This window comes from Pseudopipra pipra, chromosome 16 (genome assembly GCF_036250125.1).
Source record: "Pseudopipra pipra isolate bDixPip1 chromosome 16, bDixPip1.hap1, whole genome shotgun sequence".
NCBI lineage: Eukaryota > Metazoa > Chordata > Aves > Passeriformes > Pipridae > Pseudopipra > Pseudopipra pipra.
Genome location: NC_087564.1, coordinates 5,712,672 through 5,731,391, shown reverse-complemented (window position 1 = coordinate 5,731,391; position 18,720 = coordinate 5,712,672). Strand labels below are relative to the sequence as shown.

General features: G+C 41.5%; 1 long non-coding RNA gene across 1 annotated transcript in view; it reads right to left on the bottom strand.

The window, feature by feature from the left end:
• Positions 1-18,720, bottom strand: part of LOC135423014 (uncharacterized) — a 137,950-nt gene that overhangs the window by 11,324 nt on the left and 107,906 nt on the right. Inside the window, exon 8 of the long non-coding RNA XR_010434678.1 lies at positions 6,403-6,537. This is a non-coding gene — a long non-coding RNA (uncharacterized LOC135423014). The remainder of the gene's footprint in view (positions 1-6,402; positions 6,538-18,720) is intronic.

Here is an 18,720-nt window from a genome sequence, read left to right as displayed (position 1 = left end):
ATAAATTTTTCTTCTCTAGATAAATTGACTTCAAAGAGACTGTTGCCAAAACACTTTTCTATTTCCTTTTATGTTTGGTTAGAAAGAATCCCAAAAGATCCATTCATTATACTTTTTCAAATTGCTCAATGTTGAAAAGGAATCAGGAAAAAATTCTATAAAATGTGAGATTAGTGATGACTAATAACCTGAGTGGAAATTAAAGGTGATGAGCCACTGGTATGTCTTCCAACATGTATGAAACCTACTATCTAATGTGTCACAATATTTTCAGAAGGATGCTGGTTTGAGAGCAAGCCTTGGTTTTTGAAGGCACACTTATTTACATACAATATATTTTAAATGAGAAACATCTATGAATTAGCTATAGCACAATTTTCTATGCCACAATCTGTTTGTATGAAGAAAGCTGTTAAATCTAATGGGTGATGTATAGAGCAACTTTGTGCTATCCCACCTTTGTGCCTTTATTCTCTGCTAAATCTGGTCGCTTTAGCGGGTTTTTGCTTATTTGGTCAAAACAATTACAATTTATAGAGGTATCTTTTGTGTAACTTCTGGAGAAAAGCAATTTAGCTTGCAGTAGATTAGAGAGTTTAGATGTTCAGCACAATCCATAGTCCCAATGGAGAAGCAGTCTGCATACCAAGGAAAGAAAACACTAATAATTCAGGGAACCCACGCCAAAGACCAATGTGTCTGCTATTTTTGCTGTCACAGGTGACCAGACTTTGAATAAGTTGAATTCCTGCTTAGAAATCTACTTCAATACCTGAAGCTCAGATGACTGAAATAAAAATATTGTAATCAGCAGTAGGTTACAATAAACTGCCTTTCATTAGAAGAGATGAAGAGGTTGCAAGTCAGATCTTACATTGAAATGTCAAATGGCAGCTGACATCATTCACCATGGAATTGAAAGCTGCTTATAATGCAAGAACAGAAATGTAATTTCGACCTATTTCAATGTAAATTGATCTTTAAGGGCCATTACATAAAATAATCTTTAGAAATGTGGTTCTGAACATGTCCAGAAACAGCTATTGGAATCTTTGCAAAATGACACCTTTACTTGATGAAGGGAAGTTTGCATAATCTATTATGAGAGCTGTTCACAGCCCTGGCAAAATTAATGCACAGGGGTGTAATTTTCAAGTCAAGTTTTTTGATTTTGTGTATTATGCAGGGACAACAGTGGTGGATCTGAACAAGTTGCTACTTTATCATCTATAAATCAGGAGACGATCTATATCCTATGCACACACCTCCTGCATAATCTATAGCAAAGGCATGTGTAGATCTGACTGGAAAACAGTAACTCTTTTCTGAGGAACCTTTTAAAGGGAATTTTGTCTCTATCACTCTTTCATATTCTCATAGTTTTTAAACCTTCCCATTTCCTAAATGAATTGCTAGAAGCTTTGCATATCAGCAATGTTTGCATCACAGAGTATCTTCCCTTGTTATGACCACTTTAACTCAAGTTTGGCTGCATCCCAGGAACGGAGCAAGCCTTCCTTCCCACACAAATAATTAACAGCAGTCTAATTTCTCAGCAGAGAAATCTCATCTTGGTCAGCACTGGGACTCATCAGACCATTTTCTCACACCAGACATTGGCAAGCATGGAAGCTTAGAAGACAGCAGAGAAATGGCTGTCATATATTGTTCTGAAAACTTAACAGAAATCCCTTGATTACCTCCCATAATAAACAGAGAAGAGCCCCTGGTGGCTCTATCACACTGCTAGCAAATAGAAAGAGATAGGGGAAAATAAATCTGCCCTGCATGTGCTTGGCAGTGTAGAATTCACAGCTGAAGGGCAGTGGCAGGAAGGAACTGCTCAGGTCATGTGTGAGATCTAAATGAAGCCCATGGCTGGTATTTTTAACTGTCAGCACATAGAAAAAGTGGACTGAAAAGATGACAGTCTCTTAGACAGCTCTGAATCAGTTAGATCTGGCCATCAAGTAGGATCCTTGGATCACAGCCTCTTTGCTCTTTGCCAGTACTCCGAGTCCTTGGCACTGCCCTGGGGTGGGGGGGCTCTCTGGGCACCCTCTGTGCCAGTGACAGCGACCAGGGAAGGGACTGGCTCTCACTGGAGACCAGAGTCCAAGCACAGGGGGCTTGTCTGCAACTCCTGCCTGCCCTCCACCCCTGCAGACAGCCCAGCCTGGGCCGTGCTGGGGCACCGGGAGCTATTTCGGCAGCGCTGTGGGATTCAGGCAGCAGTCGGTCCTTCTACATCGCCTGGTGGCCAGGGGAAGACAGAGCAACAGTGATTGCTCTGGAGAAAATTGTACTTCTGCATTGGCCACACGTATATCCCTGTGCAAACACACTCTGGGGCTTTGTCTGGAAGTCCAGGTTTTGGTAAGATACCTCTGACAAGCCCAAATATTGTTTAATGAAAGATTTCTCTCTTCTTATAACCCTGATTTCTCATCCTAAGTTGAAGCCCAGTTAAGAGTCATTTTACCATTCATGACATAATTTTTAAGTACCCATCACCTTCCCAGTTCCCCTTCTCCAGCATAACCTGGAGTTCAGGGATCATATAACAGGAAATCAGGAAAATCAAGGCTTTTGACACTTGGAGCTGAACATTATTTTAGCAATGTTGTTCATATCCATAGTCACTCAGATAATAAATGAAAGTCATGTTTGGAACAGAAATCACTGTCATGAATAATTGAAACACTGAAATAAAGATTTCACTGGTGCTATTTTCCTTTGTTTGCCTTTTTTTAAAAAAAAAAAAGTTAAAGTGAAGAAAGAACAAAGCAGGGAAGAGAATATTAATTCACAAGATTTCAGACTGTACTGAAAAATTAGCAGGGAGGTATGAAAAGCTGATAACTTTTAGCTCCAGCACACCAGCCTGTGGGCCAAGTGAGTACAGTGAAACACAGAGAGTAAACCAAATAATTGTGCAGGAACAGCACATCCAGCAGCAAAGGGATCTGCAGTACAGCAACACGGATTATGCTGAATGAAAACAGGGGAAGATGGAAAAAAGGATGAGGAAGAGATGTAGAATAATGCATTCACCTCTTAGACTGCTTTAGTTAAATCTGAATTGCTAACACGGAGGGGGGAATCATTCTCTGCCTCATTCATCACCACTCCTGCCATGCTCACAACGTGTTTTAACTGCTATTACAGTAATTGAATGAATGAGGCTGTTTCCAAAACAGATCTGATGTGTTGATGTGGGAAGTTGAACGGCAACAATCTAATCGAGCAGACTCGCAAACGGAGCTGCAGCGGAGGAGCTGCTGCTGCTGCCGCTGCCAGCCCAGCCTGGCCCAGCCTGAAGCAGCCCATCCCATCCCATCCCATCCCATCCCATCCCACCCCATCCCATCCCATCCCACCCATCCCTGCCGGCCGGCGCTGGGAGCGCAGGGATGCGCTGACACCTGCCGGCCGCCCCTGCCCGGGCTTCGTCTCCGGGGTTCGCCGAGCTGCAGCGCTTTTGCCCAGTTCTAAAAACCGGCAAGCATCAGGTGTGCAGATCGGATCCCTCGGGGGATTGTTTGGTTTCCTTCTTTCTCCCTCCTCTTTTTTTTTCCTTTTATTTTTTTTCCCCTGCCTGCTCTGCTCTCCACAGCCCGTGTCACACACGCAGCAGCTTTAACCCCTCAGTGCTGGTACAGAAAGGTGAGAGCAACAGCAGTGTGAGCCTCTGCTCCTGTCCATCCCCCTCGGACCTGCACTGCTGGCACAACCCGGGCTAGCTTGCCCAGCATAAAGTCTATAAAAAGAGAAGAAGCTGAAGTTTTTCGTTTGTCTGTTTGTTTGTGTAATTGAAAGTGCTGTAAATGCGAGCACCAAAAATAATGGAAAGCTTTGAAGTCACTGTGCAGTATTATAGATATGAACTGAAGTCCAAGAGGAACACTTACAAGCTGCACTGACATTACTTTGTGCACCATTTTTCATCTGTTTACTGATGCTCTCTAATTTGTTGATGCCCTTTCCACAGTGTGATTCCGAACAGAGGAAATCTCCAAGCACCTCAGGGAAAAACTCTGAAAACCTTAGATTTCAAAAAGCTTTTTTTAAATCTCCCTCCCTCCCTCTCCCACCTTACCAAATGCTTTTTACAAGTCTATTAGCTTCATTAAAGAGTCAAAAGAAAAATCCATCAGCACTCTAAGTGTTTTTTCTCTAGTGATTGTGAGATGTTTATGGACTTGAAAGATGCACATTTAGGACACCCCAGACAGTGACAAGAATGTATAGACTGAAGACTCTCTATATTTTTAACTTCATGAGTTAGAAAGATTTATCTATTAATTGGTTGATATATATTAATTGGTAATGTTAAACATAGCAATTTATACTCTTTTCCAAATAATCTTTAGTTTTAGCAAAGTTTAAAGTAGCTAATATAGCACCTTCTGGGAAACAAATGTCTTTAGTGCTGAGGTTTATTGTGTCTCAGCAATGCTGCCTCAAGCTACATGCACAGAACTGGTGAGCACTCTCCAAGCAGCCTGTTAGATTTTGGCTTTAAAACCTCCTGGCTTCCAAAGATTAACTCTTCTCTGAAGGTGGCTGTGCCACCTGTGAAGGGCATCTGTGATTAAACTCCTCACCTGTGTGAGCTATGGGGAGGAGAGCAAAGAACACGGGAGATTTATGGATAATTCTCATCTCCCGTGTGCCATTTGCCAGGAGCAAAGAGGGTTCAGGAGAAAACACCCCGGCCTTTGCCTGCCAAACGTAGGATGGGCTCTGCCAATGCTGAGCAGCTATTTCTAGACAACATAAGAAAGAGCTGTGCTCAGCTCTTTCACTTTGTTGAATCAATGGATCATACAGAGGTGTGATCTAGCTGACAAAAAGTGGCTCTAGGGCAAAACCAAAATAATTCAGATTTGACCCAGTGTTCACCAGGGAAATTGATAGTCTGCATCTAGGAGAAAGCATTGAGGACACCTCCTGTTTTTCAGCCCTTGCCTGTCCAACAATTTGGATTTTCATTTGTTGGTTCAATTGTTTCCAGTTTCCATACGAAGTGCATGGCATACAGCTGGGAACATGGGGTTTTGGCTAAGAGGACAGCACTAATGCATCTTCCTTCTTTGCACTCACATAACTGCAGCCTGTGACATTTACAATACTTTGGTAAATAATCTGGCACGCTTCACCACTTTCTCTTTAAGAAGTACTCAGCTATATTGAAGCATAAACATAATATCTTCCATTCACATAAAGTCTGTCATCAAAGCAAATCCTATAATGGTTGAGAGATTTTACTAGGAGCACAGATTTCTTGACATTTATGCCCTGTATGAGCAACTTCACTTACATGGATATGCAGACACCTTTTAGGCTGCATTAACTGCACAAAGAGGGACTTTGCAGGAGAGAGGAAACACAAGTCAAGTGACAGGAATCACCTTGGCAGCATACTGCTATTGCCTGAAGTGGATTTCATGTGGCTAATCCATGGTAAGAATTTTCATTTAAAAAGGACTTTGAGGACTTGAATGGCAGCAAAGGCTCTTAATCACTCATTTGACACTGAAAGACAAATTCCCCATTCTCACTATATCCCCCTTCTGACCCCAGATGGCCACATTGTGGCCAAGCCAACCAGCCCCAGCAGAGCAGCCAGCACTGCTTCCTTCATCCTGTGCTGCCAAACAAGCTGATGGTCAACTACTGACCTCTTCAAAACCTGTTTATCTTACCATTTCTGCCAAAAATTGCTGCTTGAAGGAGTGCATCAAACAAATCCTCAAATGACATTAGCCTCGTGTCTATTTAAAAATTGAAACAGGAATAAACTTGTAGTGTCATGCACCAGTGACAAAGGCCAAGGTCATTTCAGAATAAGCTGCTCTGAGCATAAACACATCTCTAATCTCAGTTAACACCTAAAGTGCATCTCTTACTGATTAAAGTGCTAAAGTTTTAATGGAATCACTAGTATTTCAAGGAGAATAAAATAATATCATTAAGCTCTTTGCCGTGACAAGTTTCTACAGTCTTACCGGGAGAGTTTTTTAATCTTCTACCTGCAGCAGTAATCAGAGAAATTTCAATTTTTAAGATGAGCTTTCACCTCACTGGAAATGAATTTCAAAGCAGCTTTGCAAGTTCCACTGTTTTCCCTCGGTCCCTAAGCAGAGAGCAATTATTGATTGAACTAATTTCTTAGGAAGACAGGTCAAGTTTCAGGTTAAACAGCACCTTGTAAAAATGTAGTCTCATGCAAAAGAAGAGACAGAGAGGGATTAGGAGCTTACAATTCACTTTCTTACCGGTACATTTACTGTGTCAGCACCTGCTCACAGTAAGCCTATGTGGTTTGTAAGCAACAAACTCCATTTAGTTCTTTGTTGATCCAGAAGATATAAATAACACCCCAACTGGAGCACCCACCTTTTCACGGAAGTATGGCTTCTTCAGGAACCCTTCCAAAAGCCTGATCAAAGCTTTTACTGTATCGCATAAATTTCTAGGGCTGAAAGGAGCTGTGTGACACTCGTGGCTTCTGCAGCCTTGGGGCAGGTGGTTCTGTGGGACAGAGACAGGAATTAATAAGAATCCCATGAGCAGTAGCATTATTGATACCATTGCAGCTGATATAATAATCCATGTGCTATTCAAAGTTAGTAAAGGGTGTAAAGACTTCAGTAGGATCATCCCTGGCCTGAAATGTAGAGGCCAAATACTAAGGCTGGGGAAAAATAACTTCTGTAGGTATATATAGGTGAGGCCCACATGTAAAGCACTCTTTAAAAACAGCTTTTGATTTTTTTATTGCTTTTTTTTTTTTTTCAGACTATGCTGTACCTATTCTCTAGGGCTGAGAACACATCCAGCCAAAAGCAATCATTTATACTGCTGAAGGGACAAATTCCAGTGAAAAGGGATCATCACGGCTTTGGAGAAATCGGTTCCCCTAAAGATTTCTCACAGCTCTGAAAAATTGCATCTCTTGGTTTTCAGTTCTGATCCTCAAAACATCTGGTCTGAAAACCAGAAATTTTGGAAGACATTCTTCTTCCTGGAAGAACTGTATTCCTTAAGTTTTCTTTCTCGGTTAATCGTAATCCAGCAACATTAGAAGATCTTTGCTTATTTTTCTGCTCTGGGGCTCCTCTCAGAAAGACATAAAAAAAGCTGTCTGAAGAAGACAAGTTGCCTCACTCACTGCCATTATCCTTTCAGAAGCCAAGATAATACCAACATCAAGGCAAAACACTTGAAATTCAGGTGGCTGAATGGAAAGAGCAAGTCAGCAGCTCTGGACAAGCAGGGGCTCCCCGAGAGAGAAAAAGAAAGGGGTGTCTGGATCCAGAGGCACAGCCACCCCCACCATCTCCCTTTGGGCCAGGAGTAAGGAATGCAAGAGCTGCCAAAAGCAAGGTGGGGAGGAATGTAAGATATTTATATATCTGAAGTCATGTGTCTTGTGCTTGCTAGTCCGCAGCGTAATGAGTTATAGGCAAATATTATCAAAATATCAAACTGTCTACTAAAAGAGGATGTTGAGTCAGGCTCCAACCCATATTTGGAACTATTAAATTATGAAGTAGACTGATGTTATCTGCTGACATTTCATTCAGCAGAAAAACTTACTTAAGGAAAGAAGTAAGGCTGCAAAAGAAATTGAGGTCAGGGTGACTAGAGACCTGCAGCTGTGCAAGAGGAAAGTGTGGGTGCAGTGTGGGGTGCCAGCTTCCCCTGGCTAATGGTGATGGAAGGCACTAGTGTCACTAGACATAGCTCTGAATTTGAATTAAGTCCATCTGACAGGGACAATAACACCTGGAAAACCCAGCAAGGTGGGAGCTGGGAGGCCCTGTCAGCCACAAAAACTCCTCCAGCCACCTGCAGAGGGAACCTGGCAGTGTTCATTAATCTGCTGCAGAGCCAGATCCAGCCCACACAGAGCTGCTTTTTATAGTCAGCTATAATCCAGGTCGCCCACTTCCTCCTAACAACCTCAGCTTTCTCTTTTTCTCTCTTTTTTTTTTTTCACTTTCCTGCTCCAGACTGAAATGTGCTGTATTGCCACAGATTCAGCTTGGAATCAAAGCAGAGGCCGTTTCTGCCACGTGCACATAAAAGCTCCACAAAGACAGGGAGATATGAAAACAAAGAATAACATCAGATCTTGCAAGCCATGGGGAATGGGAAGAGATAGGAGGTAGAGACTTTAAAAGGTTCTCTGCAGGCATGAGTTAGACATGCTTCATGTTTTGACTCCTGAGAGTTGGTACTACAAACATTTTGAATTATAGCCAGTTTAAATGTCACAGGGACCTTTCAGACTGAGTCTGCAAACCCATGAATTTAGGATACATGCAGAATGAACTTTCAGAAACATCTCTGATGCTTAGGTTTTAGAAATTAAATCACTCGGGCAATTTAAGATTATTTTGGATCTATTGTTTCACAGAGAAGGTGATACAGCTGGCAGGGAGGCCAGACCACACAGGACATACCCCAAAAATACATTTTTGGGTGCAAATGTGCCCTAAGCCCATTGAAGTTTAAGGGAGCTCAAAGTGCAGAGTTAATATTCCAGTTTAGTTTATTGCTGTGCCATCGAGGGGAGCAGCCACAGCTGTAATCTTTTATCCACTCCACTTTTCTTCCAAAAGTGTCAGATGCACCTTCCAGCCTGTGGCCCACCCCTGGTTTTGGACTGGGAGTCACTAAACTGCTCCAGCACCATTTGCAAACAGTCCTATAAAAGCTCATCTGCTTGTTTCTGCAATGCATTGGTCTGAATGAGCAGCAACCAAGACATATAACTCGTCCAAAGTAGTATTGTTTCCATCCATTAAGTGAAAGGATTAAGAGATACAGAGCATTCCTTGACATGAGAAAAGAGTCTGCCTGATTTAAAGATTTCTGCAAAGTGGATGAATTACAGTCTCGGACCATGTGAAAAAAATCTCAGATATAATTAATTATTGGTGTCCTACAGTACAACTCGCTAACCAAAACCCCAGGAACATGCAGTTTATGTAGAATGGAGAAATAAATCTCCCAAGTTTCACAGTGTCAGAGCACCCTCTGGACATTTGCTCAATTTGAATTACTGACACTTTGTAAAATTCATTTTGGAATCTCAGCCCCACTGCTTTCCCTGCGACCTGCTCACACAGAAAATTAAAACACAGACTTTACTTTGAGCATTGAGGAATTCAGAACCTGTTTGATGTTCATGGATTTCAGGGCTGCAGTTGCCTTCTAGGATCCAAAGGTTCTCCTGAGTTTACAACTGAACTGTGCAGGCAAACAACGGGATTTTATCCGTGCTTATTAAAATCAGATCTGCAAAGTACTTTTCTGAACTGGGACCACTTTTGCAGGTCCTGAGGAGGCAAAAAGCATGTGTTAGGACTAGTGCTGCTTTGGGCCCTATAGAGATGAGATGCTGTTGAAGGACAATCACAGAGATCATCAAGTATCAGAAGAAAGACACTATTTCTGAGCTTTCACACATAAAAATAAAAGGAAAGGCAAATACCTGAAGTCTGTCAGATGTCTCTAATCACTCTCTAAAACCCTTCACTCCAGAAGAAGGGCTGGCAGGAAAGAGCCTGTTGTGAGCACTGTGTGTGCTGTACAGTAGCCCTGAGCTGAGTCCCTCTCACTGCAAGAGAGGACAGGGTTTTGTCCCTGCTCTGCAGACCACTGGTTGTGCTATTTGGTCACACAGAACAGATTCCCCACCACCTCACACCATGCACAGAGTTGCCCTGAAGGCAAAGTGCTTGCTTAAGAAGTTGGTGTTTCTGTGCTCTCAATAGAAATTGCTTTGCAGCCTGCATTTGCACTATAAACCTTATTATTATAACTATTACAACTTGTACAAGCAGAGTCTTAGTTACTTCATAAGAAGAAAAGGAATCACAATGAAGGGTTGATACATGCTGCTTTATAATCTAATTATAATTAGATTTTTAAAAATAATTATTTACTTCAAATACTATTATTTCCCTTAAATCAGCATTTCTTCTGGTATTGCATACCACAGCTCTCAAATGTGAAGTTGAATGTTATCTTCAGCTATAGAAACAGCAGCCTAAAAAAATCAAGTTCCTAAATAGACCAGGAATTGTGTACATGCTTATGGCAAAGACATCCAAGCAGGTAAGCCACAGCATGCTTACAGTGATACAAAATTTCCATTGACAGAAGTATAATTTCCTTTGATGACTTTTGCAGAATTTTTTCCTACCTTGAAAGTGATAAAAGCATATTTGAGACCTCCAAAATGTTTATGCTGTTTTCCATATGAGGACAGATGAGCTGATTGGAAGCTTACATGCTTTCAATTCCTAGCTGTGGTACTACTGTATTATTAGAGTTGTTTGAGATCTTCTTTGTGTTTTTAAAAGAAAGAACATGAAGGGCCTCACTTATCATATGGAAGTTTTTATTTCAAGCCTTCCAATATTTATGCAATGAAGTTGAAAGGTAAATTCTGACTAGTGTTACATGGTTGTCTCAGTTTAATACAAGGTGAAAAACCAGACTCATTGAGGAAACTGAAATCTCATTACTATTAACATTCCTGACCCCTTTGTGTTGACCATCTTGCAATAAACCTGCCACTGACCCTGAAATGAGCAGTGCCCAGTTTCTGGGTAGAATTCTACAAGCCAATTTTCCACTTACAATACTTTGTCACTAATTTAATTCTTATCTAAGCTCACGTAGTAGGATTACATGGATTATAACTGTGAGAAAAATGTGGTTTCCAACCTGTGGAAAGGAAGAGTGATGGCAGGAGTCACAGTACTACAGAGAATTAGGATAAGGTTTGGTGTTTGCTTCAAGGGAAGAGCTGGCATGGTTATATTTCTTTATTCAAATTGTTTCTCCCATCCACTGTTACAAGACTGCTTTGGTTTGAATTCAAGTGTTTTTCACCATCAGAATTAAAAGTAGAGCTGCTGAGAGATTACTGCTATTGGACAGACCTTGCTGCAGCTTCCACTGTCAGTCTGGATAGGACTGGATAAAAGATACAAATTCCTCCAGTTTCTCAAGCCAGGGAGAGGCTTGAACACCTCTGCAGATCCTGCTGGCAACCACACTGCCCTGGATTTGTGGCAAGGTACAAGAAGGGGTTTTTTTCTCCCTGTTGACACGATTTTAGACCTTCCAATAAATCCACAGGAAGGTTTTCATTACTGTAGCTCATACATGCACTAGCAGCCCGTGCCAGTGTCACACCATATATCTTGCAACGTGCCATCCTACATTCCCATGTTTTCCTAGGAAAGGGTCAATATATTCAGGAGTAGGTTTGACAACTCTTCAGTTTACCTGGACATGATTTTTAATACACTTTAATACCATGTCCTCATTAGACTTTTGAAGTTCTCCCAGCCCTGCCATTGCTGAAATTCCACAGTACTTCTAGATTTTCAGACTCATCACCCCCTCCTTTCCCTGGTAATTATCACACCAATGTCGAACTCAGATTCCATTTTCCTGCATTTCCAGCTGGCTTCTAACCATCTCCCTGCCACCTCATCTGTCTCTGACCTCCTATGAGCCCTGGAAGCCATGCTCCCCTTCTTCCAGTGCTGTCCCTGTTGAGACTCACAGCAAACCCTGCCAGCTCTCCCCCACCACAGCACCCCAGTCTGATCCTCAGGAGCTCCTCGTGTCAGCTGATAATTATGACTCCACGAAAAAAATTAATCTTTATGTTCCACATATTTAAATGCTGACTAATTGTCCATAAAATTTGTTATAAATATTTTAAAGCAATTATTTTTCATATTACATATACACATTATTATGCTAGAAAGAAGGATGTGGGAACAGAGGATCTGCATGAAGGAGAACACAATATAAAGTGACAGAGAAGTTATAATGGCAATGGGAGTGACAGGGAGAAGTGACATCTTACTGGATTGGCAGATGAAGCTGGAAAAGGGAACTACCATTCTGAGCACACAGGGCCTCAATACATATTGAGTTTAACTTGATGAGGTTAATCTGCCAAACCCCCTGAAAGAAAAGGTCGGGGAGACTGGGGACAGGAAAACTGAGTAAAGAGAGAACTAAAAATGTGTTCCTGTGCTGTTTCTGCATGTGGACTATCTATGGAACTACATGAAAGATTGCTGAATGTAAATGTATCCTCCAATAGGGTCTATTAAAAGAATTTTATTTTGAATTCTAGCTTTTAGTAAAATGGTCAGAGCATTGCCTTTCCAAGCAGACAGGCAGCCTTTGGATAGGCAAGATCTCCAGAAATGCTGAGCCTTCCCAAGGCTCCCAGACGAGCCACCACCACTGCACTGCACCCCGAGGAGGATCTGTGGGTGGGCTGGATGTGAACCCGCCTCCAGTTCCCAGTGAAACAGCCAGATGGCTTAACAACACACCTGGTGCTCTTACTGCATAGTGAGCTCCAAATGCTGTGATCTCAAGATCCCTCCAACACTGACAGACCACTAAATCATGATATTTTTCAGACAAGTGTATATAATCAATCTGCTGAGTGGGCCTGGTCCAAAAACAGCTGGGGCAACAGAAGACACCCTTCTGGCCACAGCTCAATGAAATCACATCTCTCTTTCAAGTCAAATTAGGAAAGCAAAACACCACCAACCACTTTGCTTTATACAGCTGCTTTTTATCCTCCTGAGAATCAGAAGGGTGAAAATCTGTCATCTCAAGAGCAGGACAGATGTGCATATATGTGCTGTTATGCCTGGCCAGGACTCAACACACTGCAAATGCCTTTCACCTACACACATGCAAGTAAATAAGCACTGTACACATATCCCTTCTGCAAATGAATATTATTGAATTGGAAAGAGGCATTAAAATGGAAATCATAAACGTGTTTAACTTTTACCCTTCTGTTGATATGTACTTTAACCACTATTTTCCTATAAAAACCTGTGACTGTGATGAGACCTATGGATGCAGTTTCAGACAGTTGTTTTCTCTTTTTAAATTGCACCACCTTGGCTATACCTGGATAATGCTCCACCTGCCCACATTTCTCTCTGGTATTAAGAGCATATATCTCAGCTGACACAGGGAGAAGTAGGAAAAGTTATCTTGATGGGAGAAGACATTTAAAAAAAAAATCTTTGTATTAAAACACCATCTGTAAATTACTACGGTGGAAGGAGGCTCACATAACTCAGGAAACATCAAAATAAAAAGTATATTTAAAATCAAGGAGAAATGTCTGAAATGAGTGTTTATTACAAGATCCACACTCTCCCTGTGAGCCTCAGACATGCCTGCTTTTGTACGGGGTTTATGTGTATTGCAGCTATGCCTGGAGGGCTGGCAGAGGAACTGTGCCAGGGAAGAAGGCTCCTGGCTGAGCTCTCCAGGGGTTAACATGATGGAAGTGGATGGCAACCAAAATGGAATCAGCAAGTGAAAAGATACTTTCCTGCTTCATGCTTCCTAGCAGGACCATTCAGCATTTTCCTATTTCAGCTGCTTCTCAAGCCCATAATAAATGAAGTTTTAGCAAACTGAAAGCCTTTTATTTTGAGATGTCCTTCTCTCTTTTGCACTATGTTGTCTGGTCTTTTGGCTAAGGTACAATTTAAGTAAAACAGATAAAATATTCATCTTTTAGAACCGCATTTCTTCCCCTTCTGACCTTTCTCTTTCCCTAGAGCTGTCTGTGCCTGCCATATAAATGCACACATCTCTATGCTAGTCATCTAGGACCATCACTTCTCATAGCTGAGCAGAACATTCTTAGCTTTAACAATTTTACTCAATATTATGCAACAACATATATGCTGTTTCACAGTTTCTTCAGAATAGATATAGCAGAGATGACCATTACTGGAGACTACATAAATCACCACAGCTCCAAATCCACCTTTTTCAAAAGAGAGCCATAGAAAGTGCTGCTGCAGCAGCAGAGAGCCAAGCACTCCTGGACCTAAAAGTGTAGTCTACTGCCAAAGCCAAGAGAGAGCCCTTCTTCCTTGCAAAGAACAACCAGTACAAACTTCTCTGAGTGTCCCAGCCACTGGTGAAGGTCAAAGTCTTGGCATGATGGGAGGAGCCATGGCATCTCCTGACCACCTACAGCATTGTGCTTGCTGCAGAGATGTGACCATACACCTGCTCTGTGCCAGCATTCCTGTTTCACAGTTGGGTTTCACACTTAGCAAATGGTCAAGCCAGGGGTATGTGTCAGACCCTCGCCAAAGGGCACATCTCTAAAACCCCTGGCTTGTTACCTCAGGGCAAAAGGCTGGGAAGGAGACTTCAGTAGTTCCCACATGCTGTGCTGGACATCACTATGCCTGACAGTTTGCAGTGCAAAGATCACCTCCACACTTTAGGACTTTTTGGAAGCTCTGGCTGATGGACCCCACTGCTGGGAACGATAACCTTCACATCACCACAAGAGTCACTCTACAGCATGTGATTTAAAACTTATCTGTATGCCCAGACAGGAAGCAAACTATGAGATAAGCTTCTCCAGCCCATCTACTTCTCTGCTTCAATCACTGCCTGGATTTATCATCTGGAGTTAGAGGACGGATAACTTGGTGACCTTTTCAATCTTGTCTCCTTAGCTAAGGTTGCCAATCACAGCACATTCACCAACCAGAGCTCTAAGTCATACAAATCCAAAAAATCAATTTCTAATTATAAATCTGAAATTTGATTGTGCCTCAATTCCAACCAAAAGGGGCACAGAAAAGCACTCTGAAAATATGACAGGAAGAGTACAGCTTCCCTGGGAAGTCCCATTCCATGCAACAAAGGGAGACCACCACCTCAGTGCCATCATATCTCACAGGGTACTGAAATACCTTTCCATTTCACGGGGTCTGGCCAGTAAGTTGACCATTAATGCTCAGCATAAAGACATGCTGACAGCTTTTCATGAAAGCTTCCCCATAAAATTACCTTTTGCATTCATCTAGGCTCTCTTTTTGTTCTCAGAGCTTTAAAAGTGACTTTGCAACAACATTTATAATAATACTAATATGATTATAATTTGCAAAGGGTGAGGACAATTTCCCAAACCTGCTGAGATAAATTGCATGATAAATACCTATACAAAAGACAGACTACTTTCAAATTTTAAAACTTCACTCAGTACTTAATCTAAATGTATTACATATCACATATACTACTTCCCTATGAAAAAACTCCCCAAATCAAATCAAACCCAAAAACAAATAGACACCACCACCCCCCAAACAAAGCAAACAGAAAACTCCCAAAACAGGGGAGTCAGCTGGTTTTGCTTCACTTGACTTTTGAGACCACAGAGTCATATAAAAGACAGATCAGTTTTTGCTATGGATTATTTAAAAAGTATGACTTCATTATTTCGTTTCACAATTTTCTCTTCAAATTACCAAGGGCATCCCATTCTCAAGATATTTATGCATAATCTAATATTTACCACTACATTTACTACAGATGTTAATATCAAATGGAAGTTGAATACGGGAAAGTTGAATGTGTCATTTTGCTATTGATTAATACAATGTTGCCCAGAAATCCATGTACTTTAACGTTCAGGGTATCAAAGCATATAAACACTGGCAATAAAGTATTTGAGGCTTATGTGGAAAAAAATAAAAACCTCAGTAAATTGACAGAAAATCACATTTGAGTGAGATGTGGACCTTTGGTTTATCTTTGGTCAATACACTTAAATCAGTGCTGCAGCTTCTGAGAGTCACAAATAGGAATGATGTTTGTCCAAAGCACACTGACTCACTGAAAAGGAGAATTGTTATAGATTATCCCATGTTTCCAAAGCTACCTGCTAAGTTTTGTTACCTCTACTTTCGTCCTTTTAATGACTTGGCAAGTTATTGGTCTTGAACTCCCTGACAGGAGGTTGTGGCCAGGTGAGGGTTGGTCTCTTCTCCCAGGCAACCAGCAGCAGGACAAGAGGGCACAGTCTTAAGCTGCATCAGAGGATGTTTAGGCTGGACATTAGGAAGAAGTTCTTTACAGAGAGGGTTATCAAACATTGGAAGGGGCTGCCCAGGGGGGTGATGGAGTCACCAACCCTGGAGGCGTTTAGGAAGAGACTGGACATGGCATCAGTGACATGGTCTGACAGACAAGGTGGTGTTGGGTCAAAGATTGGACTTGATGATCTCAGAGGTCCTTTCCAACCTCGTTGATTCTGTGACTGTGTGAAAGCAGTTTATAGCTCTAGAGGGAAGACACCTGGAAAACCAGAACAGCGCAGCTAAAAACCAACCATTCCTGGACTACAAACACCAGCCCGCTTGTTAATTAAACCCTATCATGGAGAAAATCACCTTTTGGCTGGCCTGGCCAAGCCTGTAACTTCTTCACTAGAACTGTGGGATGCCAGCACAGGGGTGCTGTGAGCTCAGGAGGGCTGTGCAGTCGCTGGGTCTGTCCGTTCGCATCACGCCGGGCGCCGATGGAGCGGCCGGGAAAAAGCAGTAATGGGGGAAGCTGTCAGCCCAGATTACTGCCAGGGCCCTCAGCCTGACACGATCCCATCTGACATTGCCACGGGCAACCTGCCTCCATTTATAGCCAGCTGCACCATTAAATTGCTGCTGATAATTTCGGAGTAAAGAGTTTAAATGATTGAGCATTCCACTTGGAAAGAGGAGGCTTTTTGGTAGGTCGTTAATAATGCAGTGATTTAGACACTTTATTGTCTTAAGAGATGTGCTTGTTTGAGGAGCACAGGGAGGGAGCTTTCCGTGCATCCCTTTTAAACTGACACGTCTGTCTTGGAAAAAATGGAGACCCAGTGCTCTTCCCAAATGAGGTATAACCATGATTCCTCACAGAGGGAGAAAAAGATGGATGTGGTGCTGGGAGGTTCACTTTGCAAACTGTTGTGCTTTATTAACTGCAGACTGCTGTGCAATTACACCTCAAAACATTAGGGGATGTTCTCAGTGAAGTAATTCAAATTACTTAGAGAATACCAAGTTAACAAATGCAAAATGACTGTTTACAAAGTTGGAAAAACACCCTTGAACTTGCCTAAAATGAAAAAGAAAAAAAAAAAACAGGAACAAAAAGTTGTTGAACTTTGGACAACTTTTGAGAAACAAAAAGCACATCCTTATTTCTGAAATATAAGGGAAACATCATGGATGATACACCTAGAGGAAAGTACAGCTCTTCATGATGCAAAAGCATAGAGCATGGCATATATAATTGTCATGAACACAAGTAGACAGGAAAATTACTCTTTTCTGGCAAATACAACATTTAGGCTAAGTAGACAATGTGCAGCTCACCATGAAGCCTCATCAATAATCTTCTAAATTTCTGGTGGTCACACATTTTAAAAGCAACTTCTATAGAATTTCAAAAATTTCTTCTACAGCCCCCTTTTAATAGCTTGTAGAAATCCCTCAGCATGCTTTTGACTTTCCACAAAATATCATAACAATTATAGGAGAAAAGGGCAATTTGGAGAATTATGTGATATTCCTCTATGACTAACAGAAGATTTTTTCAGTTTCCCTTTAATTTCTTTTTTTAGGGAAAAAAGTATTTAAAACTAAAAAAAGAATTCATCAGGAAAAGCAGTAAGTACAAAACTCAAGAACCTGAACAACAGCCTCTCTGTAACAATAATTTAGCAGTAGCTGCACACAACCACCACAGCAAATGCACATTTCAACTATTAAAACAATAATGAGCAGGTTTTAAAGAGCTGGTTTTGTGTCTATTCAAGCTAATTATATGCTTCTCTCTTATCCTCATCATAGTCAGTAAACCAGCTAATTTCTTCCTATTTTTCACCTCAAGCCATTAAAGCTTTCATACATAGCCCAAATCACTAAATCTTAGAGCAAATATTCACTGATCAGTTAATTTAAAAGGATCAGGTTTCTTTTTCTCTCTTACCATATCAGCTGCCAACACTGAAGAATGCTGTGAGTTGTAGATGTGATGTGTATTCTCCAGGAGTGGAGAAGCCCATACAGATGATGTAAAGGAAGGTAGAATGCTTATTCTTACTAAAAACTTAAATTTCAGAGGTAAATAACGTATTTTTATTGTAATCACAGACCCTGGCAGCTTAGTAAAGATGAAGGTCCCATGGAGTACTGAATCATGAGAAAGACCTCATACATCTGCATATAAATAGTTGGTGAGAGGAAGGAAAGATGGGAAATGAAAGACTCTAGTGTCAGCCAGGGGATGAGCTGAGAGTCAGTGGCAGAAATGGGAGCACACCGTAGTCCAGTGCCTGGGAAAACACTGCAGTTCAGCCTTTGCTGCCTATAGCTTTGTGTCTTTTGTGCCTGCAGTGTATGGATTCTAGAAAAAGATGAATTACCATAGTGTGGAGCTTGTAATTGCTTTCATTAGCTCTATTAGTTTACTTCCAGCACCAGATACGCAATTTTAAAGTACAGATTGTTCCAAGAAGAGAGCTTTCATTCACCAGTAGTTTACAGAAAAGCTTTGTTTTCCACTTCACAGAAAGCTGCTACAGGCTTACTGCAAATGTAAATATCTATTTTTGTTATCTCTGCTGGCATATGATTTGACATATGCATTTGGTGAAATGTTATCTCCTTCCCGTGCTTCTGGAAGCCGTGTCCATCCCATCTGCTTCGTTCCCAAATACTTAAATTTGCTTTGTCTTCAGCATCAACAGCTCAAAATAAATAACACATATCCTTTGTCTGCTGATGTGGCTGTCAGCCATTTACTACTTCTTACTCCATCTGTCTCCTCCCA